General features: G+C 45.8%; 1 protein-coding gene across 1 annotated transcript in view; it reads right to left on the reverse strand.

The window, feature by feature from the left end:
• Positions 1 to 4635: 4635 nt before the first annotated feature.
• Positions 4636 to 27901, reverse strand: part of ASB11 (ankyrin repeat and SOCS box containing 11) — an 89293-nt gene continuing 66027 nt past the window's right edge. Inside the window, exon 8 of the transcript XR_006388123.1 lies at positions 4636 to 4847. The gene's annotated coding sequence lies outside the window, so the exon portion shown is untranslated. The remainder of the gene's footprint in view (positions 4848 to 27901) is intronic.

Below are 27901 nucleotides of genomic sequence, written 5' to 3' on the forward strand. Positions count from 1 at the left end.
CTGGAACCGGCGAAATAGGTGTTCCAGTATTCCAGGTTTTTAGGAGGGAATCACCTTCTTCAGGATTTTTAATAATAAAAGTTTTCCCATCTCATCTTCTAGAGAGTAATGGGCATCAATAAGATGCTGATCGTAGTGGCGGGAAGCCGCCATCAGACTCTTGTGCTGAAAAGAAGTCTGTGAGGCGTCCGAGACCCGGACGGGAGGCTTTCTTCCTGGTCATCATTACACTATTAAGGTAGGAGACATTTTTGAGAATTTCCCTTTAAAACGCATAAAAATGGCCCCTGATCAAAATTCATATTTTTTGTGGGAATTTTTGTCATTGATCCCTCTCTAGTATGTCACTGTCCATGATGTGGGACTATTTGTGCACTTCTAGTGAGTATTTGGTGGCTGCAAATATGAGCTGAATGTTTTCCAGGTTCGCTTTCCATTAAAGTGAATGGGGCCCGCCACGAACTTGCGGTTCACGAACCGTCCTGGCCGATGTTCGTCCATCACTAATCATAGGGTGTTTTTTCACTTACGGTTCACTCAATGGTGAGAGGTACTTCCAGAGGTTACAAGATGTCATATTCCTATCCTGCTTTCAACAGGATGTCACACTTCCACACTTTTCTGTGACTGCATCCAGATGGCTTTTCCCTGGGAAGTGGGTTGGGTGTCTTAATTCACCTTAATGGGACAGCTTCTTCCTATTCACATTGGTTTAAAATGTACTCAATCCCAGTGTTCCGTGCGGGTTATAGAATTCAGTCTGGCCTTGGATGCAAGGAGAGAAGGATTGTCTGTTCCGGCTTAGATAAGATAAGTTTAGTTTCTGTTTTTTGTGGTTTTCTGTCTAATCTGTTTTGTGTGACGTCTGTCCCCTCCAGGTTCTGAGGGAGCAGGCTGCCCAATTCCCCTTTCACCATCTCAGGGATTCTAGGGTATTTGCTGCTCAGGCACGAGGACACATTATTCTCATCTTAAGGGTCTAAATGTGGGCTTAGCAGAATAGGGAGATGCTGTTAGGGATTTGCTAGGAGGTGACCTTACCCCAGCTTCTTGCCTAGAAACTTGTTGCTTGGTTTATCTGTGTATCTGAGATCCTGTCCACCGTGACATTATAACCCGCCAATACTTTGACTGTCATTGCTCAGCGGTTTTGTGATGGCGCTAGTTGACAGCATGCAGGGATTATCCCTAGAGGTTGCGGATCTGTGTAATTCGGTCACACGGTGTCAGAATGCTCTGGCATCAGGTGCAGGTCAAATTTGTGGGGAGCCTAAAGTCGCTCTTCCTGATAGATTTGCAGGGGGTACGGATGACTTTATCCGTTTTAGAGAGTCATGCAAATTGTATTTTCGGCTGCCTCCATCGTTGTCAGGTGATGAAAGTGAGAGGATTGGTATAATAATTTCTCTGCTTAAAGGGGACGCGCAATCCTGGGCCTTTTCTCTGCCTCCCGGTTCTCGGGCCCTCCGGTCGGTGGAAGAATTTTTTAAGGCCCTGGGATTAATTTACGATGACCCAGATCGGGTCTCGATGGCGGAATCGAAATTACGTAATTTATTACAGGGTGAACATACTGCAGAGGCTTACTGTGTTAAGTTTAGGAGATGGGCTACCGAGTCAGAGTGGAATGACCCCGCGTTAGGTAGTCAGTTTTGTCAGGGGTTATCCGAGAGATTGAAAGATGCCCTTGCTTTTCAAGAGTACCCAGATTCTTTGGAGAATGCAATGTCTTTGGCAGTACGGTTAAATAGACGTATTAGAGAGAGGTGTAAGGCTCTCTCCGTGCAAGGGATCCCTTCTGTGAGTGGTTTTGTCTCTACTGCTTCCCAGGGTGATGTTACAGGTAACTCTGGGGTAGGGGAGGAACTCATGCAGCTGGGTCAGGTTTCTTTCCGTTCTGGTAGTAGGGACTTTAGGAAATTACATAAACTATGTTACTACTGTAGGAAAAGTGGTCATTTTATTTTTGCTTGTCCTCTTGTTAAACCGCATGTTGATGAGAAAAATAAAAAAATAACTTTCCTGACACTTGGTGACGTGAATGGTGTGGTGGAGCAGGCAGGCATGCAAGCTCCCTGCAATACCTGTTTTCTCCTTCCAGCTATGGTGGCGCTAGACTCAAGAGAATTTTTTGTTGAAGTATTCCTTGACTGTGGTGCTGGGGTAAACCTTATTGACTTTCTTTTTCTTCAAAATCTGGGTCTGAGTACTTGCACTTTAGAAAGAGAAATTCCAGTTTTTGCAATTGATTCTTCCCCCCTTTCTCAAAGGAGTCTCACTCATATTGCTCATGGTTATGAGCCCTTCAAAAAAGAGGTCTCTTGCACTTGCCTGCCTAATTGGAATGTACAGCATGCTGGAGAGAATCACACAAACACCAGTCTTCTGGTGTATTATAGGATGCTTTAGTTTATTACCCAAAATAGCACAGCAGTTACACAAAATAAATTATAAAGAGAGGCGTTACATAGGAAGTTTCCCGTAGTACATCCAATCAGCAAGAAGTCGCCTTACCTTGAGTTTGAATTCTCATGAAGATAAAATAATCACATTTCACAGTAGAAACTTAACTCTTACTTAGGCCTCATGGTCCCCAATGCACAGGCACTATATGTGCAGTTTCCACAGATGGATACAGACCTATTCAACTTGAATGGAACATGTTCTATTTTTTTTTTTGCAGTATGGAGGCACTGAGAGAAACCTCACAGAAGCACTCTATAGTGTTCTGCACCGCTCCTTCTGGATTGCGGCCGTGTGCATGAGGCCTTAAGCATACAAAATGGATGACAAACAAAATGGCTGAAGTTTGATATTATAATGTTCACTATAACAGAGGCAAGGAAACAAGGGGTAAACCCAGGGTGTCCCTAAGAAAGGGGGAGGGGCAAGAACACAGTGTTCACCCAGTACACCCCCAATGGGGACACTCAAAAATGAAACTCGGCAAAAAGCTCCCGAGCTATAAACAGAAACAAAGGAAACGGAGCTCATATTACCAAAAAATAGTATATAATTTATTGAAGCATGATAAAATAACATGGGTAAAACACATGAATAAATGATGCCATAAACGAGATTAGAAGCGGAGGACAGAGAAAAGAAGAGACGCCACCCTGGGGGCACAAGCACACGGATCCAAAAGACACGGTACAAAAAATCGTAAAGTACATGAACATCAAATAAGGAGTCAATGCTCAAAGTCATGTACAGTGTGCAGCTGATATACAATACCTGGTGAGTCACCTGTCAAACGCTAAAACACCTCTGTGTGTGTAATATAATCTAGTCATTGGTGTGCAGATAGCCTGTGCAATATAGAGTTGTACTGCAGACCAATGAAAAAAAGAGAAAGGATGACAGTAATAACAATGGCCAGAGGGAAACAGCAGGAGACAGGAACTCACCAAAGATAGGAGCCGTGTGCCAGAACGACCAGGGTGGCGCTACCCCAACGCGCGTTTCGGCGTACCTTCGTCAGGGGGTAGCGCCGTCACTGTGAATTGAGCATAAAAAGGTTCCCACAGCCAATCGGAGAGCCAGTACTCACTTGTCCCCAGGTGTGTATGAGTATCGGCGCGCGCAAACCCGATCAATACCGAGTCCAGCCACCCCACGGCCGGCGTCCCGTCGGCACGCCCACATCACGTGATAAAATCACATGATCGGGCGGTTCCGACGTCAGGACGCACGGGCGTGAGGCGCCGGAGGCGGCCCTGGGTGACGCGCGCACGCATCACACTAGGGGAGAGGAGTCAGATGATCACCATGGAGACATAAGCGCAACGAAGAACGAGTGTTGCAGTACCAGAAGTACGTCCATATACATGAGTGTAATACACCTTGCAAAGGACCACATAGTGCATATCATATCATGCATAACGTAAACCCAAAGTTGGGTAAAATGGATAAATGAAAGAAAAGAAAGGAGTCTAAACGAGGGGAAATGTGTGTACATGATTGAAGCCACCAAAATACAATTTAAACACAGTATAGAGAATCACAATAATCAATAACATAATTACAACAGGATGAGAGAGATTTATAAAAGGCAGTAGTATGAGTATGAATGAATAAATAAATAAATAATTATATCAATTAAGTATACATGCAATAAGCGTATTCATACATAGTCATAAGAAATGTTGGTAATAATACTGAAAAGTAAAAAAATAAATAAATGAAAAAGTTCAGAAATAAAGGGATGAAAAAATGAATGGAATAATGGTAGGAAAAGAATCCAGGACTAGACACACAATGAACGAAATATATATGTGCATAAAAGAGTAGTGAGGTGAAAAAGTGACAAAATGACGAGGGAATGACAAATCCCTCAATAAATACATAAAACGACAATTCATATAATGGTGAAAAAATTAATTAAATATATATATACACGCACATGGATATATATACACGTATATATGTACATATATACATGTGCATACGTGTACACATTGGTGAGTGATGCGTGCTGTAATGTGTATATACGACATTTTTTATATACGAGAGAAATTAATTAATTAAATGCTGCAATATATATTTACAGCGTTGATACTTAGAAGGCATAAAGTGCAAAGTGCGAAACAATGGAAAAGGGTAAGGGGGGGGGGGAGAGAACACAGGGGAAGGGGGGGGGGGGGAAGAAGGGAAAAGGTAAATATATATATAGACAATTCATGTGCACTAAAGGTCATATACACTGTATATACATAAGATGTGCACTAATAATGTACACAACAATTGCGCATCCGTTGAGTCGAAATATGTGGAAAGAAGTCCCTTCATGATGAATCAAGAGAAGGAAGAAGCATGGCTCAGAGTCCCAAAAAAATAAATAATGAAGGCTGGGGGAAAAATAAAATGAAGAAAAATAGAATTAGAATAAACTATATAAACAATCTGTTAAAAGAAATACGGATAGAGATCCACAGTTGTGGATCCAGTGACTACAAAAAGGAAGAAAAACCCAAATTCTCATTGAGACCCTTTGGACGAAGAGTCCCGAGGGTCCAAATCCAGCGGCTCTCTTTTTGAGCCAGCCGTTTGGATGTATTACCTGCACGTAGGTCAACTTGTATACAGTCGATACCCCTGACTTTTAGACCTCTAGGATTACAGGAGTGGAATTCCCTGAAATGTCTTGGAATTGGTTTAAGAGTCTCAACCTCCTTTGTATCCTGCGCTTTAAGAATATCCCTCACATGCTCCCGCACACGGACCCTCAACTCACGGGTTGTGAGGCCTACATATATCTTGGGGCATGGGCATGTAGCATAATACACCACCCGTGTGCTGGAGCATGTGAGGGGTTGATAGATTTTGAAAGATCTAATTCCAGAAGAGTCTGCAAAATCAAAGGAACGCTCCATATTGGGGCACGCGGCACAACTGCCGCACGGTCTAAAACCGATCTTAGGGCCACCTTGTCCTGCATTCAGTTGAGGTACTATTGGTTGTAAATAACCTCGAACTAAATTGTCCCGTAGGGTGCTGGCCCTACGTGCCGTGACTAGAGGCCGTGTGGGTAACAGCCTTTCCAACACTGGATCTGTGAGTAAAATAGACCAATGTGAGGCAAGAGCCTCTCTCATTTTATTCCACTGTGAATGGTATGTACTCACAAACCTGATCTTATCATCCGTAATTTTATTTTTTCTGGTTTGTAGCAGCTGGGATTGATCCTGAATTTTCGCACGCCAATAGGCTTTTTTTATAGACCGATGACTGTACCCCCTTTGGAGAAAGCGATCCTTCAATTCACTAGCCTGTTTTTCGAATGTTACATTATCGGAACAAATTCGCCGAATACGTAAAAATTGACCGACAGGGATAGCAGAGATCGTATTTTTGGGATGCAAAGATGTTGCATGCAAATATGCATTGACGGCCGTCTCTTTCCGGAAGACATCCGTCCTGAGGCGACCGCCATCATCCCTGAACACCGAGACATCCAGGAAATCCACTCTTTGTCTGCTGTAGCTATAAGTCAGCTTGATGTTAATAGAGTTAGCATTCAGCACCCGAAAGAAACCATGGAGTTCCTCCTCCGTGCCCTGCCAGATCAAGAAAACATCATCAATGTACCGCGCCCATAAAATGGCGCGGTCCATGATGACGTGCCTGTCTGACAGGAAAAGGTCCCTCTCCCACAGCCCCAGGAACAGGTTGGCATATGCAGGCGCACATGCCGCCCCCATCGCTGTCCCCTGGAGCTGTAGGAAGAAGGACCCATTAAAGGAAAAGAAATTCCTTGTGAGTACAAATTTTAGCAATTGTAATAGAAAATGGGAAAATTCCCTCGGAAGATTGCTGGCAGTCAGGAAAAATTCAACTGCTCGTAGACCCTCATTATGTTGGATGCTCGTGTAGAGGGATTCTACATCGCAGGTCACCATGATGTTGTCCTCCTCTAGGGTGATACCCTGTATCCTTTGTAAAAAATCTGATGTATCTCTAACGTATGATGGTAGAGTTTCTACAATGGGTTTTAGGTGGAAATCTAGTAATTTACAGATATTCTCCACCATACTATTACACCCAGAGATAATGGGCCTACCTGGTGGTATGGAGGCATTCTTATGCACCTTGGGTAGTAGGTACAGGGTAGGGATGGATGGTTCCTGAACGATGAGAGCCTCATGTATCTGTTTGGAAATAAGGTTTTCTTCCAATGCGGTATCCAGTATTTTCATGAGTTCACCTCTAATATAACAGAGGCAAGTCTCTGCTCACTAAAAGCTACAGCGAGCTGCGTATAAAGAGTATCCTGGTAATACAGTATTTTTGCCTCCCGTTCGGCACCAGGAAAACATTCCCTCATTTTGTTTTGATAGCGAGTGTCTAAAAGCATAGCTATCCAGTAATCATCAGATTGCTTCATGTGAATGATACACCTGTCATTACATAAGCAAGCAAACATACAGCTTGCCATTCTCGCCAGCGTGGCCGAAGACCTAGTTCTTTGCAGCTCACCCCCCTACCACCGAGATGTTTGGTCATCATGGCCAGTGTGGTCATCAGCTTCGTCCACCTGGACAAGCAACTCCTCCTCCTCCTGTTCCTCCTCCAATGGCAGCTCCTCACGATCATAACCAACAGCTACAGGGTGGCCAGCAAGATGCATAGACTGTCCTCCTTCCCTTGTTGCATCAGAATGAGCATAAGATAAATATTATTTATAACATTGTTGATGGTACGCTTGTCCCTACTGACAAATCTGGTGGCTTCATGGCTCCGTGTTGTGGTGGTCCTCTTTCGGCTGCTTATAAAGATGCTCCAACAAATGTAAGGTGGAATTCCAGTGAGTTATAATGTTAGGGATCATGCATTGCAATGGCTAGTAGGGAGTTCATTGCCACAGAAGTATGACTGAAACGCAAGGACAGACTGCTGGACATGGCCAGCACCTTCTGCAAGGCATATGTAGTACTGTTATGGGTAGTGGGTGTGGACCCACTGTACCAACTAACTGGTTTGACTTTGGGCTAACTCTAAGGCCTCTTTCACACGGGCGTCCCGGATTTGCTCCGGTTGCGTCGCGTGTGCATTGAGGGAAAACCGCGCGAGTAGGTTTTCCCTCAATGCAGTTTTGACTGCGATTGCAATCCAATGTTCAGTTTTTTTCCACGTGAGTGCAATGCGTTTTCCACGTGCGTGAGAAAAAACTGAATGTGGTATCTAGACCCGAACACGGACTTCTTCACTGAAGTTTTGGTTTTGGTTCGGTGTTCTATTCATTTTATTATTTTCCCTTATAACATGGTTATAAAGGAAAATAATAGCAATCTTAATACAGAATGCTTACTAAAATGTGCCTTGAGGGGTTAAAAAAAAATAAAATTCTTTCTTCTTTTAGGACCTGCAAAAGGACCTTTGACAATGTAATCCTTCTATCTTCATTCAGCAGGACCTGCGCTGACATCACTACGCAGAATATAGAACATGCTGCGATTTTAACACAACGCACAAGTGATGCGTAAAAATCACCGCTCATCTGAACAGCCCTATTGAAGTGAATGGGTCCGGATTCAGTGCGGGTGCAATGTGTTCACCTCACGCATTGCACCCGCGCAAATTCTCTTCCGTGTGAGAGGGGCCTAAGAGTGTTATCCTGGAAGCCCACTGGTTTTCACCTTTCAACCTCTATACAGGGATATGGTCTTGACAGTGTAGTTGGCGCAACAGCCTGCCGACTCTGACTAGGGCTAGTGTGAAATGAAGTTTCCACACAGTCTGATTGCTCTGTGTGTGTGTGTGTGTAAATTTGTTTCGTGGCCACACATTCCATTATCCATGGCTGATGTTGGAGCGGAGAGGAGTAGTCTGAGGAGGAGGAGACGACTACATGCAGTAACAAGAACACTGAACTGCATGTGGTCTTGCTACCGCAGAGAAGACCAGGAGAAGGAGCACATGACCAACAATTGGGTGCATCACATACAGGCAGGCAATAGCAAAACCAGTACTTATATGGCCTAGTAGATTTTACTAAAGCTGTGGCGCAACCAAAAGAACAAGAGGACATACCATGTGGGATTTAAAATGGCCACAGCTTTATTAAACAACAACACATAACTTGTGAAAACGGTATGCCTGCCGCAACGAGCCGATGTGGGCACAATATTATAACCCAACTTCCAAGAGTCTCCAACTGAGAGATGAATCCGTGGGGTACCACATGGCGGTATTAACTCCCCAAACTTCATAAGTTCTGGCCTCACAACCCTGCCAAAATAAAGCTGTGACAAAACAGGACAATAATATAGAAATAGTATTACTGTATTCATTTATGCATTCAGGATTTATTTATTTTTTAATTTATAATAAACTGATATCTTGAAAAACACAAAGGCTAAAACATAGGGAGGGTGGGAGGGCTTGTCACCTTGAAAGACTTGAGTTGCAATGCATGTTGTGCTGAAGCAACTAACACTGAAGATAGGAGCTAACCCCTGCCTCCAAAGGGGGCTGACCAATAGGAGGGAAATCAAAACTAGGTTTTGGCTGGAATATGTGAACCAGACGTGACCCCTGCCCTGCTGGATACTAGGGCTAAGCATGACCTCCGTGGGCCTCCATATAGAGGACCCGAATGTCACTGTCTTGTTGGCCAGTTCTATTTTCCTACTGGATCTGATGACGCTGCAATCGAGATGTGGTTACTATGCTTGTGTTTGAACACCCACGGCTTATTTTTATCCTCCAGACCTTGCACAGGCAGTGTTTTTGCCTGAAGCCAATGTGTAGAAAACAGCCAAACTGGAAATACTTGCAGAGAGCTAGCAGCAGCCGAGCAGGCCTAGGTCTGGCACTTTTTTAGTCTGCGTTGACAGTATCAGCGGTATCATCAGTTCTAAAACTAACAACAGAAGTAGATCTGCCCCTAGCATTTTTTCAGCACCTTTGGATATACCTTTCCTCTGCTCTTTATTATCACTGTGGCCACCACCCCCTTCCAATGATGTCACCTGCTCCTCTGCAACCCAATCCAGCTCCCAGGTCCTGTCCAACACACTATCATCATCATAGTCCACACCCTCCCTGCCAGTTTTACCAGACTGTGATGTCATGGGCTCTTGGCCCTCCTTATGGTTCCCTCCTCTGATTTTCTTACCACTGCCCATGCCACCATCACTGTGGCTACAAGTGCCATTACTACTACCACCACAGCTATGCATAGGGTCCCCCACTTCACCCTGAACCTCTTTTTCATGGCAGTCCAAATGCTGACTGTTCTCACACAAGTCATCTACAGGGAGATTATCTTCAGTATCTCCCATAGCACATGGAGTTTTGTTGCCTCTTCTTAGGAAAAAAAGGTGTCTCACTTTGAGGGGGCAGTGAAGACAGAGATTATGCCGCTGAAAGGTTCCTATGGGACTGCAAAGAGGAAGAGCAGGAAGAATGTGTTGACCCCTGGATCAAATGAACGTTCAGACTCAGAGGTGACATTGACATCATCCTGCTGTGACTGAGAAGAGTAGTGAGCCATCTAGTCCAAAATCTCATCCTCCTTTTTGTCAATTATAATCTGGTGTCTACTGGAAGCGAGGGAGAACTGTGGCCTGCAGCTAGTACTGCTAGTGGCTTGATAGCTGGTCCTGCTGTTCGCACTACTACCACAATCTGACTTGTGGATGACGAATCATGTGTCTATTATTTTCAACTCTGCTATTTACCAGGCCTATAAATGAAAAGTCACAGGCTTTATATACATATTATTAAATGACAGCGTAATTGCAAGTTTTTTTTTGTAATTGACAGAGGCGCAATTAAGCATCCCTTCGCTTCTACGAACACACTGCACACTGGTAATGACAATTTACAGCTGTACATTAATGCAGTAAAATACATTGTATTAAACTGGTATACTGACAAAGTACGATGTGTTAAATAACTGGTACCGTATATTGATGCAGTAAAACACATTATAGTAAACTGGTATACTGATTAGTGTTGATCGAGCATGCTCGTCACATGGTGGTATTCGGCAGAATATCGCATGTGCTCAAGCGCAATGCTAGAGTCTCCTCCCCGCACGTTTATTGGCTGCTACACAGCCAATAAAAACATACAGGTAAGTACTGCCCTTCACTGTAATGCTGTAGCCATGTTGGTTACTGGCATTACAGTGATTGTCTGGCCAGAATGCGCGCTATATACCTGCAATTTGCGCTAAATTGCTAAAACTTTACAGACCCAAAAGTCCTTTTAAAGACTGTTGTGTGTGGCAGCAATATTTATTTTTAGCGCATCCTGCGCTAAATAGCGTGCAATAGTTAGGCTGCAGCAGACAGCAACATTATCTGCGCTACATCTCCTGTGTAGAGATGGCCTTGCGGTTCTCCTGGCAGTCGTTTCGCGGCGAACTTTGCGTGTTCGGGATTCGCAGAACATGTGAACATATGGAGATATTCATGCCCGCCATATTCTTTTACATTAAAGTAGAAGAGAAAATTGCGGCACATATTCTTTTACATTGTGAAGAACTTTGACCCATGACACATCCATCAGGTGGTACAGGACAGCCAAATGAGAAGTTTCAGCACATGGACATACCCCCAACCTTATAAATAAACCTGATCTGGCTGCCATTTTACATTCAGTGTTTTGCCAGTGTAGGGAGAGGTTGCTGTGTGGAACAGGGACAGACTGTTAGGGACACCAAACGCTAGCTAATAGGGCCACAAAAGTCCTTTTATGGACTAGTATAGGTGTGCTATCGATAGGTGTGATACACAGAGGGGTGCGATATACTTATAATATACTTTTATAATGAGTTAAAAACACATAGATTTATATAGTGATCACGTAGAAGTCAGGGGCCTAGGGGGCTTACTAGGGCCATTTTTATATAGAGTAAGGTTCCGGACGGGGTCGCTCTTATCAGGGCCAGAATAGCACTCCCCTGTAGGGCAATATCAGGGACAGTTCTTTGCCCACCCTGTCCTTCAATATCACATAATTATCTAGCCCAGGGATAGAGGTTTTTTGCTTTCCCTCCTGGATTTATCGATGTGCACTGGAACCCCCAGGATTGTGGTAGGACATATGGTTTCTCATTTGTTGCCGCCGAGCACCTGATTTAGTGCCGCCGAGCACTTGTTATTGCCTACCACATCTATGCTTTTTGCTTAACTTTAATAATTTAATTTATTTTTATTTTGAGGGATATCTTTTCCATTCACACGTCCGCAAAATGGGTCCACATCCATTACGCAATTTTGCGGAACGGGTGCAGACCCATTCATTTTCAATTGGGACGGAATCTGCTGTCCGCATCCGCATTTGCGGATCCGCACTTCCGCATCCGTGCTTCCGTTTCCACAAAAAAATAGAACATGTCCTAGTCTTGTCCTCAATTGCAGAAAAGATTAGGCATTTTCTATTATAGTGTCAGCAATGTGCAGTCCGCAAATTGCGGAATGCACATTGACGATGTCAGTGTTTTGGGGATCCGCAAAACACTTATGGACACGTAAATGGCCCCTAATAGTAACATTATTAGAGGTTATGTTTTATACTTATGTATAGTCTAATGGATTGCCTTCCTTGTACAATGTTATAATATACTTTCTATGTTAGAAAGTATATTATAGTGAATTTGTATTGTGCGGCAGTTGTGTGCGGTTCTGCTGCGATACTGCAGATATATAGAGGGACAAGCGTTATTAGAACAAATAATTTCTACTGGGGTGATTTACCAGTCGACCCCCCCAAAAAAAATGATTTAAGCGGGGTGTTATATACCAATATACTTTCTTTATAGTGCATTTAGGTACTGTATAGTGCATTTGCGCATGTGCATACGTGAAAATTATATTGCCGATATTTAGCATTGAATAAAATTATGAATGGAGATCGCAAATTGGAATTATACATCTTGTATGTCACTGTCCATGTTGTGGGACTATTTGTGCAATTCTAGTAATTATTTATTGGCTGCAAATATGAGCTGAAGGTTTTTCAGGTTCGCCTGCCATTAAAATGAATGGGACATTTGATCGTGTTCGTGCGATCGCGTTCGCATACCGTCCCGGCAGATGTTCGTCCATCACTACTCCTGTGTAATGTGTGCACATCTAAAAAATATCAGTGACATCCAGTGTACTTTTTCCGTAAACAGTGTCCGCTGCGGATAGTGACAATACCTGGGGTACATCTCCTGTGTAGCATTTCCACATCCCAAATACCTGTGACATTCCCTGTAATTTTATATTAGCCGCTGCTGACATCAGCGACATTACCCTGCCAGCACCCTCATCCTGATGCGTGGCCTAGTGTCACAAGGAGAGAAAAGTTTTGGAAGATGGTGAAGGAGTACGTACCAGACTGTGTCAGCGTCCTCAATGATCCCTATCTGCCTTACAACTATTGGGTGTCCAAGCTGGACACAAGGCACGAACCGTCGCTCTACGCCTTGGTGCTGCTGGACTGCCCTGCCGCCAGCGTTCTGTCAGAGTGGGTATTTAGTGCTGCTGGGGGCATAATAACTGATAAGCGCATCCGACTGTCAACTGAAAAAGCTGACAGGTTGACTCTTATCAAAATGAACAAGGCCTGGATTGCCCCTGACTTCTCTACTCCACCAGAGGAAAGCGGCTGAACATAAAGGCACTCTAAATGTGTTTTTATGGTGTATCGAATACACTGTATTCCCATGCACCCCTTCCATCACAAAAAAGGGTATATGGTTCAATCTTCCTTTTCTCGTCCTCCATCATATCAACATGCTTATTAGGCTGCCCTTGCTACTAATGTTTTAGAGAGTCAGCTCAGCAGCAGACCCTCACTCCTATGGTCAAATCAGCAGCAGGACATGTTTTAGAGGGTCACCAGCAGGCCCTTGCTCCTAATGTTTTTGAGGGTCACCAGCAGGCCATCAATCAGGTGTGTATGATGCCCTCCTTTATGTGTAATACACACCAAACCGAAGATAAAATCGATTTTAGAGGAAAAATTGTTAGGAAACATTCTTTCCTGTATATTTACTTGTATATAAAGTGCAAAGGCTGCCAAAAATTGCAAGGAAGAGGCATTTTGATACAACCTGTATATCACATAAAGGAGGGCCTCATTCACATTGTGGTACAATAGTTCAGGTAGTGGGACTCCTACACTCATAAAGCCTATGTACTAAGTGAAAGGGCTGCCAAAAATTACAAGGAACCGGCACTCCGATATAAACTGAACAGGCTGCAGAAATGCAACGTTATGCAATGTTGCACAGCTAGAGTCTAGATACAAACAGGAAACAACTCAGCAACTACATAGGGAAACAGATAAGGCAATGACTGACAGGTGAGGTACAGGTGAGACTATGACAGAAACAGATTGGGGGGTAGAGATAAGCGAATCTTCCAAGATGTGGTTTGTTTTGGATTCGCCTAATTTTTCAAAAAGTTTAGTTCAGGTCTGTATCTATTTATTCCGAACCAAAGTTTATCCAATTGCCCTGAAAACTGGTATATAACCCCCTCTAGTCCTCTAAAACAGAGATTTTTTTTATTTTTTTTATAAAGAGCTCTTATCTATTTACCTTAATTTTTAAAAAATGTTTCATTTTCCCTTGCCCGTCCCCTTGGTCTGATACAGCGTCAGGTGTAACTGTATCTACTTTTATCGTTGCCGCTGCAAACTGCGGCTATTGTTCGGCCGCAACTGACTGCAATTACCTCCTGCCTGGTGGTGACAGAACACTATTGATTGCTTATGAGCTGGGCGACATTTTACAAGATTCATTTGAATCAAACCAGAAAAGATTCGGGTTCAATTCGGTACCTAAAGAAAAATATAAAAATAAAAAAGATCGGAGATTCGGACTGAATCTTCAAATCTGAGAATAGATTCGCTCATCTCTATTGGGAAGTCAATCTCGCAGAGCCAGTTAGATACAGACACATACTAGAAAGCAGACTGGGGAACTTAACCCCCTCAGAAACCACGCAAAACTAGACAGACACTGTTCACAAACCAATCCACCGCTGCCAGCACGCATAGACCACAGAGAACCATCCAACACGGTAGCAATTTCAAACGGGCACCTCCCCCCAGGTGCTCTGGCTGGCGTGGGCACATCCAGCACAGAACTGCCCCTGCACACCCTTCCCCTTGTAGGGGGTAAACTAAAACTGACTCTACCTGGTCCCCACACTTCCTGCAGGAAGTTGCAGTAGCCCACCCTCTACAGAGGGGGGTTAGAATGGAATGCTCCAAGTACAGCTCTGTCGTGTTTATGCCACTTGCTGGTGAACCAGGCACATTACATATAAACAATTGCGTAATGGTACTTTCACACTAGCGTTAAAGTTTTCCGGTATTGAGTTCCGTCCTAGAGGCTAAATACCGGAAAAAAACACTTCAGTTTTATCCTAAAGCATTCTGAATGGAAAGCAATCCGTTCAGCATGCATCAGGATGTCTTTAGTTCAGTCACTCTTGCGATATTTGGCCGGAGAAAATACCGCAGCATGCTGCAGTATTTTCTCCAGCCAAAATTCAGAAACTCTTGCCGGAATGCCGGATCTGGCATTCTTTTCTATTGAAATGGATTAATGCCGGATCCGGCACCAAGTGTTCTGGAAAAACGGATCTGGTTTTCCAGTCTGCGCATGCGCAGACCTTTAAAAATGTCAAAAAATTAATACCGGATCCGTTTTTCCGGATGACACTAGAGAGACGGATCCGGTATTGCAATGCATTTGTGAGACGGATCTGCATCCGGATCCATCTACAAATTCTATCCGTTTGCGCACGGATTTCTGGATCCGGCAGGCATCTCCGGCAACGGAACTGCCTGCTGGATCCTCACAACGCATGTGTGAAAGTCACATCTACACCCGGCGCAGGCGCATTGAAGATGGAGCGGCCGAGAGAGCGGCCGCCTCTCAGTGCGCCTGCGCCGATTAAAGACAGGTACGGCGCAGGCGCGATATTTTGAATTCAAACAGGGCCAGCAGAGAACGATCCCGTTCCCTGGCCCTGTCACTCACACAGCGGAGGGGGCGTCATGATGAGAGGAGGATGCGGCTGCTACCAGCAAGTAGCCGCCCTATTTGCTGGTAGCAAGGTAATTTACATATTATAAAAATTGCTTTTTAACAAAATCTACTGAACAAAAATGAATATTTAGCTTACGAAGGGATTATTATTAACCAAAAAAAAAAAACGGTTTAGTGGGCTGACAGAAGCCCTTTAATGTAGGCCAGTATAGGCCCCAAAATTAGGCATTCATCTGACAGAAAACAACAAGTGATTATGTGGCTGGAGGTACATTAGGCGGTCACTGAATAACAATTTTACTGTAGGCCAGTGAAGTACAGGCTCCAAAAATTAGGCATTCACCTGACAGAAAAGAACAAGCGATTGTGTGGCTGGAGGTATATTAGACGGTCAGTGGATAACAATTTTACTGTAGGCCAGTGGAGTACAGGCCCCAAAATTTTGGCATTCATCTGACAGAAAAGAACAAGTGATTATGTGGCTGGAGGTATATTAGACTGTCAGTGGATAACAATTTTACTGTAAGCCAGTTCAGGCCCCAAAAATTTGGCATTTATCTGACAGAAAAAGCCTTTTATGCCACTGTATATACATAAGACAAGGACCATTCTTTGTTCTTGGACCTGGCGGATATGTGTGGGCTGGCATGAGGAAATTCAATTACACGTCGTCAGAGGTGTTGAATTCCTCCAAGATCCATGCCTCATTCATTTTTAGAAATGTGAGGTAGTCCAGACTGTCGTAAGTTAGGCGAGTGCTCTTATCGGTCACGATCCCCCATGCTGCGCTGAACGTCCTTTCAGACAGGACACTCCACAAGGGGCAAGCCAAGAGTTCCATGGCAAATTGTGCCAGCTCTGGCCACAGGTCAAGCCTGCACAGTCAGTAGTCCAGGGGTTCCTTGTGCAGTGTCCCAGGGGGTCAGTAGTGTATGCTGGGTTTTGTAGTGCAGATTGACTCACTAACCTGGGATCCACTGTCGTCTTCAATTGGGGCAAATACTGGAACAGGCAGGTATTTAAAAGTTCGTGACACCAGTGTCAATTAAACGGTGACACGCCGTGTATGGTATTGTAGAAGAATGAAGCAAGCATAGGATAGCCAACAAAAACTGGAACTTTACTGAATATCAGTGAGTATAATACATGGACGCAGTTGGAAGCGCCGTTCCATGAAAGACAGTTGGTTACTATTGGAATACAGCTGGTTCTTGGAAGTACAGAATGGCCGGTCTTAGCAATGTTTTATGCAGAGTGTTGATTACAGGAGATGCAGTACAGGCGGCTTGCACAATATTCCTGACTGGTCCTGAAACATGTGACTTTTTCTCCAAGGTCTAATGCCCTTTGTCTGGCGTACCCTTGAAGCTGTCCTTATCTAGTACCTCCTCTGTTATCTTGAGTACCTCTTGCTTTATCTGATTGGCCTCTGTGGTATTCTGTGTCTTCAGGCTGATTAGCTATGCCCTTCTGACTTCTATGCATACAGACTCAGGAGGGGAACCCTCTCTGCACCGAGTCTGGAAACTTCTCCCTTCCTGAGCTAGGCCCTAGCCTATTTATACTGAACTGGGGGCTCCCTCTGCTGGCTGTGATAAGGATTGCCGGTAACCGGCCTGACTTAAAGGGGACTACACCTTCAAATCTAGCAGTGTCGGGTAGCCTACCCGTATGCTGCACACCCCCAGACTTTAACGTGAGTAAGGCCTCGTACTCACACACATCCCTGAACCAACATAAGCTGATGCATAAGTTAAACATGGCATTATAAATATGATAAACAACTATTTCACACAAAAAATATAACATTTGCAACAAATGACGCAAGAAAAAGGGGCGTCTTCTTTCTTCTTAGGCACGGCCGCTGACCTGGCACAGCGGACTTAAGGTGAACCAGGTTAGTCTATTTTTCTTGACTGAAGTATAATAAGGAACTACACAGGGTTTCCCCGTGGGTGTAGAACAGGCAAGGGCTCACGTGGAGGAGTCCATTCTTGCGCACAAACATCAAGCAGGCTATTTCCGATAGTAACTGTTCGGGAGGAGACACCACCAGCATAGTCAAAGTCTCTTAAATGGACTGGCGGACGTCCCCTGGTCATCCGGGTGGACCTTCTCAACACAGGGGTTTCCTCTTCCCTTAGCACCGAGGTAGAAGAGAGAGGAGCAACAGGAGGATCTCCATCCGTGAGACCTTGGTCAGGAACAACGGGAACAACAGGAACAACAGGATCCACTAGAGGGGGAACTGGATCCGGGGCATCTTGAACCGGCTCTTCTGGAAGTAAAGGTACAGTAGGTGCCGGAGCGGGCACCAACAAGTTCAACCATGGTGTCAGAAGCCAATGCATGGGATCAGCGTCATACCTTAGATTTCGGACAGCCTGCATAGGATCCTCGGGCTGTATCGATGACTCTGACACAGGGGGTTCAGATATAGAACTCTCGGCACTGGGTCCTGGTGTCAGGCAGAGCTTTAACCGGTTTCGGTGCACAATTTGGGATCCCCTGCCCTCCCGGGTGATCTCATAAGTGTGAGTTCCAACATTTGGGATTGCAGTGACAACATAAGGACTTTGCTCCCATTTACTGTCCAGTTTACTGGTACGGCGGTTATTTTTTAACCATACCACAGCCCCTATCGTCAGGAGTTCTGCATGGGCTGCTTGGTCATAGTCTCTCTGCTGCCGGTCTCTAGCATAGTCCATACGTTCCTGAACAATAGCTTGGGCCGTATTCAATCGCCTTTGGTGTTCAGCAACCCAGTCGGTATTAGGTAATGGGTTGATGCAATCAGGTACGAGTACGTCCAAGGAGTGGTCAGCAGGCAATAACCCTTGGCGCCCAAACATCAAATAAAAGGGGGTATACCCGGTGGAACAGTGTATGGTATGATTGTACGTGAACATGAGCTGTGGCAACAGATTAGGCCAATCTCCCCTGGTTTCAGGAGGCACGGTCCTCAGCATCTCTATCAAGGTCTGATTCATTTTTTCACATAATCCATTACCTTGCGGATGGTAGGCCGTCGTCCGGATCTTCTTACAGTTGTGCAGGCGGCACAGTTCATGGAACAGATGGGACTCAAAAGCAGGACCTTGATCGGTGAGGATCTTTTCTGGACAACCGTAGGGCAGGAGGAAGTGTTTCCAGAACAGTTCGGCTGTAGTCTTGGCCGTCTGGTCTCTCACAGGCACCGCTACAACAAACTTAGTGAAATGGTCAATAATAGTCATAGCGTACACATACCCTGAGCGACTAGGCTCCAGTTTCACATGGTCGATGGCGACAAGTTCAAGAGGACGAGTACTTACAATGGGTCTCAGTGGTGCCCTCTGATCATGGTGTTCACCTCGTTTCAAGGCACAGGCTACACACTCCCGACACCACTTCTCCATGTCTTCTCTCATGCCCACCCAGTAAAACCGCTGGCGGATATTTGCCTCAGTCTTTTGGACCCCAAAGTGACCGGATTGATTGTGGTACATCTCCAACACCATACCTGCATCTCGTCGGGGTATGAGAATTTGATGCACTCTTTCGTTGGACACTGGGTCTAGGCTTCTCCGTAGCAACAGGCCCTTTTGTATGAAGAGTTGATGGCGCTGTCTCCACAGTTTGATGAGCTCAGGATCTGTACTCTTACGCCGAATCCTCTCAGGAGCTCTGCCACTGGTAATGAAGTCCAACAATTCACCCAGCACTCTACTTTCAGACTGTAGTTTCACCCACCTTTCTTCTTTGAGTTCAGGCCTACTGGAGGGTGAAGGAACTGCAGCTCTGTCACTGGTAGCCCGAGCCTGATCCTGTTGAGCAAATTTATGGTAGAAGGCCGGCATTTCTACATCTTCCCAAGCATCTCGCACATCATCAGGAGCTGTCTCTGTGGGAAGCCTGGATAAAGCATCAGCATTGTCATTAGTACGTCCAGCCCGATATTTTACAGAGAAATCATAGTTGGCGAGGCGAGAGGCCCATCTTTGCTCCAAAGCCCCCAATTTAGCTGTATTTAGATGTGCCAGAGGGTTATTATCAGTGAATGCAATGAATGGGGTAGCGGCTAGATAATCTTTGAATTTTTCCGTCACTGCCCACACTAATGCCAGAAACTCTAGTTTGAAGGAACTATAATTCTGGTCATTTTTCTCAGCTCCTTTCAGGGAGCGGCTTGCATAAGCTATCACTCTTTCTTTTCCCTCTTGAATCTGGGCTAACACAGCCCCCAGGCCTCGCTTGCTAGCATCAGTATACAGATGGAAGGGCTTGTTGTAGTCTGGATAACCTAACACGGGAGGCTCGGTCAGTTTTTTTTTTAACAACTGGAACGCTATCTCTCTTTCTTCATTCCACTCAATGAGCACTGGAGTTCTAGGACTTTTCTTGGGCTGCCCCCTCAAGAGTTCCTGGATAGGATCGGCTATTTGAGCAAAATGGGGGATGAAACGTCTATAGTAGCCGGCAAAACCAAGGAAACCCCTCACCTCTTTGACGGTAGTGGGTACCGGCCAGTTACGGACAGCCGCTAACTTATCAGGGTCAGGTTGTACGCCCTCTCCACTTACCACATGCCCCAGGTATTTTACCGCAGGTTTGAGCAAGTGGCACTTGGATGGCTTTACCTTCAGGCCATATTTGATAAGGATTTCAAAGACCTCTGCTAAGTGTTTCAGATGGTCTTCATATGTTTTTGAGTACACAATGACGTCATCTAGATACAGCAGCACTGTTTCGAAGTTTTTGTGACCCAAACACCGCTCCATTAGTCTCTGGAAAGTTCCTGGGGCATTACATAACCCGAACGGCATACAATTGAATTCGAACAGGCCCATGGGAGTGGTGAAAGCAGTCTTTTCCCTATCTGCCGGGGCCATGGGTACTTGCCAGTAGCCACTGGTCAAGTCCAATGTGGAGAAATAGGCAGCGGAGCCCAGAGCAGTTAGTGACTCTTCAATGCGGGGCAGTGGGTACGCGTCTTTGTGGGTTATTTGATTAATTTTTCTATAGTCCACGCAGAAACGGATACCACCATCCTTCTTCTTTACAAGGACCAGGGGTGCCGCCCACGGGCTACGACTGTCCCGGATTACATTAGAGTCTTTCATCTCTTGGATCATTTCTTTTACAGTCTGATATGAAGTAGGCGGTAAGGGTCGGTATCTCTCCTTGATAGGAGGATGAGAGCCAGTGGGTATGGTGTGTTGTATGGCACTAACCTCTCCATAATCAGCAGCATGTTTACTGAAGGCCTGGTGGTGCTCTTTGACAAGCTGTAGTATCCCTTCTTGTTGATGTTGGGGGGTAGTCTCGTCCCCGACATGTAGCTCTTCCCACCAGGGTACTTGTGACTGGGGCACCGGCGGACATCCGCTGACTGCAGCTGGCGGCTTTTCTGTCACTGGAAGACGGATGATGTCTTGGAAGAACACCTGAGAAAGCTGGGCAACAGGGTAATGCTTAGTAAGCGCAACAGGATGATCACTCAGGTTAATCAGACGGACAGGTACTTTACCTTGGGAGACGTTCACCAGGCACTTGGCAGCTCTCACATAAGGGTAGTTCTCCATCTGGATTGGTTCCACCAGGGCTGGATAATCTTGGCCTTGGACTCCCAGGACAGCACGACACCATAAGAGAGTTTGGGAATTAGGAGGCAAAGTCACAGGCTTATTATCACGAATCTTGGCAGTACAAATTTCTCCTTTCCCGTTAGCAAACCTCTGCTGGGCACTTAACACAGTGATAGTCTTTTGAATCACCCTCTTGGATGCAGAGGAAGCGGTGGGCAGAGTCTGGTGTAATACGGCAAGGATTTCTGCATAACAGTTTTTGAAGACATTGGTGCCTAGAATGACAGGATGTCCTCCTCTGTCGCCGGCCTGTACTACTATCACCCCCTGTTGAGGCAAGGTTACTTCTCCCACCTGCAGGGTGGGTTCCCAGTATCCATGGATCTTTACCGGTTTGCCATTGCTGGCGATAATCTCTACCCAGGATTCAGGCGGCTGGGTCAATTGGTTGGTGTCCCAGAATCTTTCAAAGGCGGGCAGCTGAATAGTAGTGACCTGAGACCCAGTATCTAATAGGGCTTCAAAGGGGACCCCGTTAATCTCCACATTGATTTTAGGATGGGATCCTACATACCGTGGCATCCAATTTGGATCTTTTGGACCTAGTGTTCTACCTCCCGAGGGGTGGTCCTCAGCCTCAGGGGTTGCCCGTTTAACTGCCAGCAAGTGGATTCTGTGTGTCCCATCTTTTTGCAGTATGTACACACGGGCCGCTTGCGACCCCTATTGCGCCTCCCAGGATCCCTGGGGTGAGTCTCTTGGTATGGAGGTGGGAACGGCTTAGAGGGTGACAGGAACTCCTCTTCTGACATCATAGGTTTTTCCCATTCCTCCATTTTTCTGCACACTCTCTCTAGGCTTTTAGTGAGGTGATTTACTTGCTCTGTCAGCATGGCGATAGTATCGGTAGCTGTAGCTTGAACAGCTTGACCGGCCTCAGCTCGGTTAATGATAAACGGTTTTGACCTGCAGGCTGATAACTCAGGTGGGGTGTTCAACTCTGTAGATACTGCTGACCCCAGAATTTTTATAGCCAGTTCTTTAAAGTCCAGAAAGGTACTGTTAGGGTGTTGGGCGGACAGCATCTTTAATTGGGTCCTTATTTGCTCACTAGCCACTCCGGTAATAAATTGTTCCCTCAGGGTCTGATCCTGGTTATCAGCTTCCTTGGGATCTATCTGAATTACAGCCCCCAAAGCCTCCTGAAGTGATAAGGCATAGTCACGGAGGGACTCACCGGGCTTCTGTTTCTTGCCAAAGAAGTGCATCTTTATCTCTGAGGCAGTCCTCGTTTCAAAAGTGGCCCTGAGGCGGGTGAATATCTGCTCTAGAGTAATCCGTTCCGCAGCAGGCCAGGATAATACCTCTCTGCGGGCAGCCCCCTCCAGTTGCGCTAGCAAGATTTCCATTTGCTGATCGGCATTTATGGGGTATAGTTTGAATAAGGCCAGCAACTTTTCCTTAAAGTCTCTTAGGGTATGGGCCTCTCCGTTATAGCGGGGAAACCATGGGGCCCCAAAATAGTAAGGCATGGTAAAGGGCATCATGCTGGGGGCTATAGGATGATTAGGAGCCGCGAGCTCTCCCGGGTCCGGCCGCTCGGCAACTCCCGGATCTGACATGTTACCTTATTACGAGGTGGCCGCTGGTGACTAAAGGGGCCGGAACAATCCCCTTCCCTCCGGATACAAGTTCTTACCGGTTTCGCCGGGTGTGCGCAGGCCAAATCTCGAGAGACTCCGGACTTCCTGCGACCGCGGTGACGTAGAGGAAACAGGGCAGCGGCGGTGCGATGATGAAGAGGGGCGGGCTTTTCGGTGTCCTTGAAGGGATCCGCCCACGAAGGTCCTCAGCAGCGCGGGAAACTTTACTCCAGGCGGCTGGTGGCCATCTTGATCACGATTCCCTGACAGCAAGCAGGGTGTTGAAAAGTCCAATAAATCACAGTCCTTAAATACGATTTTCCCTCTGGGGGTAGCGCAACACAGTACAGCGCCTCTGATTCCTCCCAGGCACAATTTTAATCCACCGGCTTGGAAATAAAGGGTACAGTCTTTGTAATACGGTGGTGGAATGGTTAAAGCACACAGTTCACACTTCTCTGCACTTCAGAAGTATGCGGATCCTGTTCGTGACGCCAAAAAGAGCGATGCAGTGTCCCAGGGGGTCAGTAGTGTATGCTGGGTTTTGTAGTGCAGATTGACTCACTAACCTGGGATCCACTGTCGTCTTCAATTGGGGCAAATACTGGAACAGGCAGGTATTTAAAAGTTCGTGACGCCAGTGTCAATTAAACGGTGACACGCCGTGTATGGTATTGTAGAAGAATGAAGCAAGCATAGGATAGCCAACAAAAACTGGAACTTTACTGAATATCAGTGAGTATAATACATGGACGCAGTTGGAAGCGCCGTTCCATGAAAGACAGTTGGTTACTATTGGAATACAGCTGGTTCTTGGAAGTACAGAATGGCCGGTCTTAGCAATGTTTTATACAGAGTGTTGATTACAGGAGATGCAGTACAGGCGGCTTGCACAATATTCCTGACTGGTCCTGAAACATGTGACTTTTTCTCCAAGGTCTAATGCCCTTTGTGTGGCGTACCCTTGAAGCTGTCCTTATCTAGTACCTCCTCTGTTATCTTGAGTACCTCTTGCTTTATCTGATTGGCCTCTGTGGTATTCTGTGTCTTCAGGCTGATTAGCTATGCCCTTCTGACTTCTATGCATACGGACTCAGGAGGGGAACCCTCTCTGCACTGAGTCTGGAAACTTCTCCCTTCCTGAGCTAGGCCCTAGCCTATTTATACTGAACTGGGGGCTCCCTCTGCTGGCTGTGATAAGGATTGCCGGTAACCGGCCTGACTGACTTAAAGGGGACTACACCTTCAAATCTAGCAGTGTCGGGTAGCCTACCCGTATGCTGCACTTGCTTCTCAGAACGTCCACATCGGCCATTAACCCGATGTAGTCGGACACCTGTCAGTCTAGGCGTTCCCTGAGACTGGATCCGGAGGGCGGCTGTCGATGGGTTGGCTGCAAGAATGGACAGATTTTCCTGGCCTGCCGCAAGACGTCCTGGACCCCACGGTATTTGGCAATGAATCGCTGCATGACTAAGTTCAGGACGTGTGCCATTTTTCCCTGTTTCAGCCAGGTCAGCAGATTGGCACAGTTGTTGCACACCACTTTACCAACTGTCAAATTGAGCGGGGTTAGCCACTGATCGGCTAACTGGCCTGTGACTGCAGAGCTGAAAGCAGTGCAGGAGCGGTGTGGCTCTTAGCTTCCAGGCACAACAGCCGCAGCACAGCATGGCAACGTCTCACCTGGCACGTCAAATAGGTTCTGGGGAGCTTGGGGGGTGCAGCGGAAGAGGCAGTAGCAGTGGAAAAGGAGGAGTCAGAGGATGGAGTAGGAGGAGAAAAGAAGAGGCAGGCCTGCATGCAATCCATGGCAGTAACACCGAATCTACACGGGTGACACGGGTTACATGCAGTGGGTAGTAAAAGTTATATAACATCTCTGCCCGTGTTTGCTAGATCACGTGTCTGTGGTCAAATGTATCTTGGCACCGACACTGTGCGACAGAGATATATTCACTTGCCACTGAATGTGGCCATATAGCTCTGAGATGCTCTTCTGGGAGAAATATTTTCTTTTGGGGACTTTCCATTGCAGTGTGCAAATGGCCATAAATTTTCTAAAGGCCTCTAAGTCCACCTGTTTATAGGTCAGTAGTTGGCGGACCAGCAGTTCCGACAAGCCAGCGGGTTATCCGGCGTCATCAACTTTTTACGCTCGAACATTTGGGCCACGGAAGCCTGCCTTCTGCCAGATGAACGCAACAACGGTCATGGTGGAAGGTGGAGTAGAGGAAAACTCAGGAACTCCCTCTAAAAGGCGGTGAAGATGCCGAATACGCCCTCCTAGAAGCAGGAAATCTAAAGCCTGCCCACCAAGAACTTTGCATTGTGAGCCAAGGGAGTGCAGACTCCTCCCTCTGGGCTCCACCCTCACTTCCTGAAAACACCCCGACAGTGGAGCCAAGGAAGATGGCGCTCCCTCCTCCAAAATGGGATCAGATGGCGATCGAGGGAGAGCTTGTATATGAGACCACCGTACCTGAGATCCGGGACTCGCAGCTTATCAATAAAGTGGGCTCCTGCACATTTGAAGCGTCCCCAGAGCCAGCGCCTGCCGCAACAAAGGAAGAGACAGCCGTCGCTAATCCAGCTGAGAAGGCCGCTGTTACTGTTACCACTCCTGCGGAAGAAGACGCGACTCTAGCCAAGTCCTCGGAGGCTGTGGATCCCTCCGCTACTTCTGCTGTCAGTGCTGAAGACGAGACGTCCCCCAAGATGGCCGCCGACGCTGAACCTGCTCCCGCGGAGGATGCCGCTGACGTAGCTGCCCAGGCTTCGGACCAGCCTGCACCACAGACGGAATTGGACCCCGCGATGACCACCAGGAGGCACCGAAACCGGCCGACCGTCCGCGACATCAGGTAGGAGCAGCCACGCTCTATGAGGCCCAGGCCCGGTCTGTACCTGCCCCTGCACCGCTCCCTGAGGGTCCCGATACCACCAACAGGCCTAGTCCTGCTCCGCCAAGGACACTTACTGGTGTGGCGGAGGCGGCCAGAGCTTCCACTCCGCCGCCCAGTACCTCTACTACTACCAAACCGGGATGCCTTAACCCCGAAGTCCCTTGGGAAATTACCGACTATGCCCAGACGGCTTGGGAATACAAGTCCGCCATAGAAGAATGGGTGAAGCAGGTAGTAGATGACCCCCAGCCACTATTGCCATTATCAAACAGACACATTACACCACTCTAGTATTCCTAACCTGGTATAAGAGTTGCAACACCTTAAAGGGCCCTGTGACTGTACCCTGCGCACGCTGCAATTGGCGTAATGAACAAAAACCATAGACTATTATACACATATCCTGACCCACTGCATAATTGGTGTCCGTGTAACTGCACCCACGGTCCAGCTCATTGCAGGACCCCTTAATCAGTATTTTGTGGAAGCAGGTATATCGCACCCCTCAATTAGTATTTTGTGGAAACGGGTATATAGAACCCCTTAGTCCGTTTGTGGAAGCAGGTATATAGGACCACTTAATCAATATTTGGTGGAAGCAGGTATATCGCAGGCCTCAATCAATATTTCGTGGAGGGAGGTATATAGAACCCTTTAATCAATATTTGGTGGAAGCAGGTATATCAAACCCCTTAATCAGTATTTTGTGGAAACAGGTATATTGTACCCCTCAATCAGTTTTTTTGTGAAAGTAGGTATATAGAACCCCTTAATCAATATTTGGTGGAAGCAGGTATATTGCACCCCTCAGTCTATATTTTATGGAAACAGGTATATAGAACCATTTAAATCAGTATTTTGTCTAAGCAGTTATATCAATCTCCTTAATCAGTATTTTGTGGAAGCAGGGATATAGAACCCCTTAATCAGTAGTTTGTGGAAGCAGGTGTATTGCACCCCTCAATCTGTATTTTGTGGAAGTAGGTATATAGAACCCTTTAATCAATATATGGTGGAAGTATGTATATCAAACCCCTTAATCAGTATTTTGTGGAAGCAGGTATATAGAACCCTTTAATCAATATTTGGTGGAAGCAGGTATTTCAATCCTCTTAATCAGTATTTTGTGGAAGCGGTTATATCACACCCCTCAATCAGAATTTCGTGGAAGCAGGTATATAGAACCCCTTAATCAATATTTGGTGGAAGCAGGTATATAGAACCACTTAATAAATATTTGGTGGAAGCAGGTATATCACACCCCTCAATCAGTATTTTGTGGAAGCAGGTATATCCAAAACCTTAATGAGTATTTTGTGGAAGCAGGTATATACGGATGGAGTAGAGTTAACACTGCTGTTTTCTGAGATTTCTGAGTTGTGTTATCTAATCTAAGCAAACACTTTCAATTGCTTTTCAATGGCTTTTGTCTCAAAATAACGCGATGGGTTAAAAAATTTGAGTTAAGAGCTGGAGCGCTAACCGTACTCCATCTGTAGAACCCCTTAATCAATATCTGGTGGAAGCAGGTATAATCACACCCCTTAATCTGTATTTTTTGGAAACAGATAGATAAAACCCTTTAATCAGTATTTTGTGGAAGCAGGTATATCAATCCCCTCAATCAGTATCCTGTGGAAGCAGGGATATAGAACCCTTTAATCAATATTTGGTGGAAGCAGGTATATCACACCCCTCCATATGTTTTTGGTGGAAACAGGTATACCCTTAATCAGTATTTTGTGGAAGCAGGTATATTGCACCCCTCAATCAGTATTTTGTGGAAGCAGGTATATAGAACCCCTTAACCAATTTTTGGTGGAAGCAGGTATATTACACCCCTCAATCTATATTTTGTGGAGCAGGTATATTAAACCCCTTAATCAGTATTTTGTGTAAGCAGGTGTATCGCAGGCCTCAATCAATATTTTGTGGAAGCAGGTATATCAAACCCCTTAATCAGTTTTTTGTGGAAACAGTTATATAGAACCCCTTAATCAATATTTTGTGGAAGCAGGTATATCGCACCCTTAATCAGTATTTTGTGGAAGTAGGCATATAAAAACCCCTTAATCAGTATTTCGTGGAAGCACCCCTCAATCTGTATTTTGTAGGAGCAGGTATATAGAACCCTTTAATCAATATTTGGTGGAAACAGGTATATCAAACCCCTTAAATGGAGTCTTTCACGCAGATTCACCCTATTAACCTAATAAAAGTGTTATGTCCACGGCATCCCCTCTATTAAAACGGTGCTTACCGTTTGTTCCTTGCTAGCATCGT

Source organism: Bufo gargarizans, chromosome 3, assembly GCF_014858855.1.
Source record: "Bufo gargarizans isolate SCDJY-AF-19 chromosome 3, ASM1485885v1, whole genome shotgun sequence".
Lineage (NCBI taxonomy): Eukaryota > Metazoa > Chordata > Amphibia > Anura > Bufonidae > Bufo > Bufo gargarizans.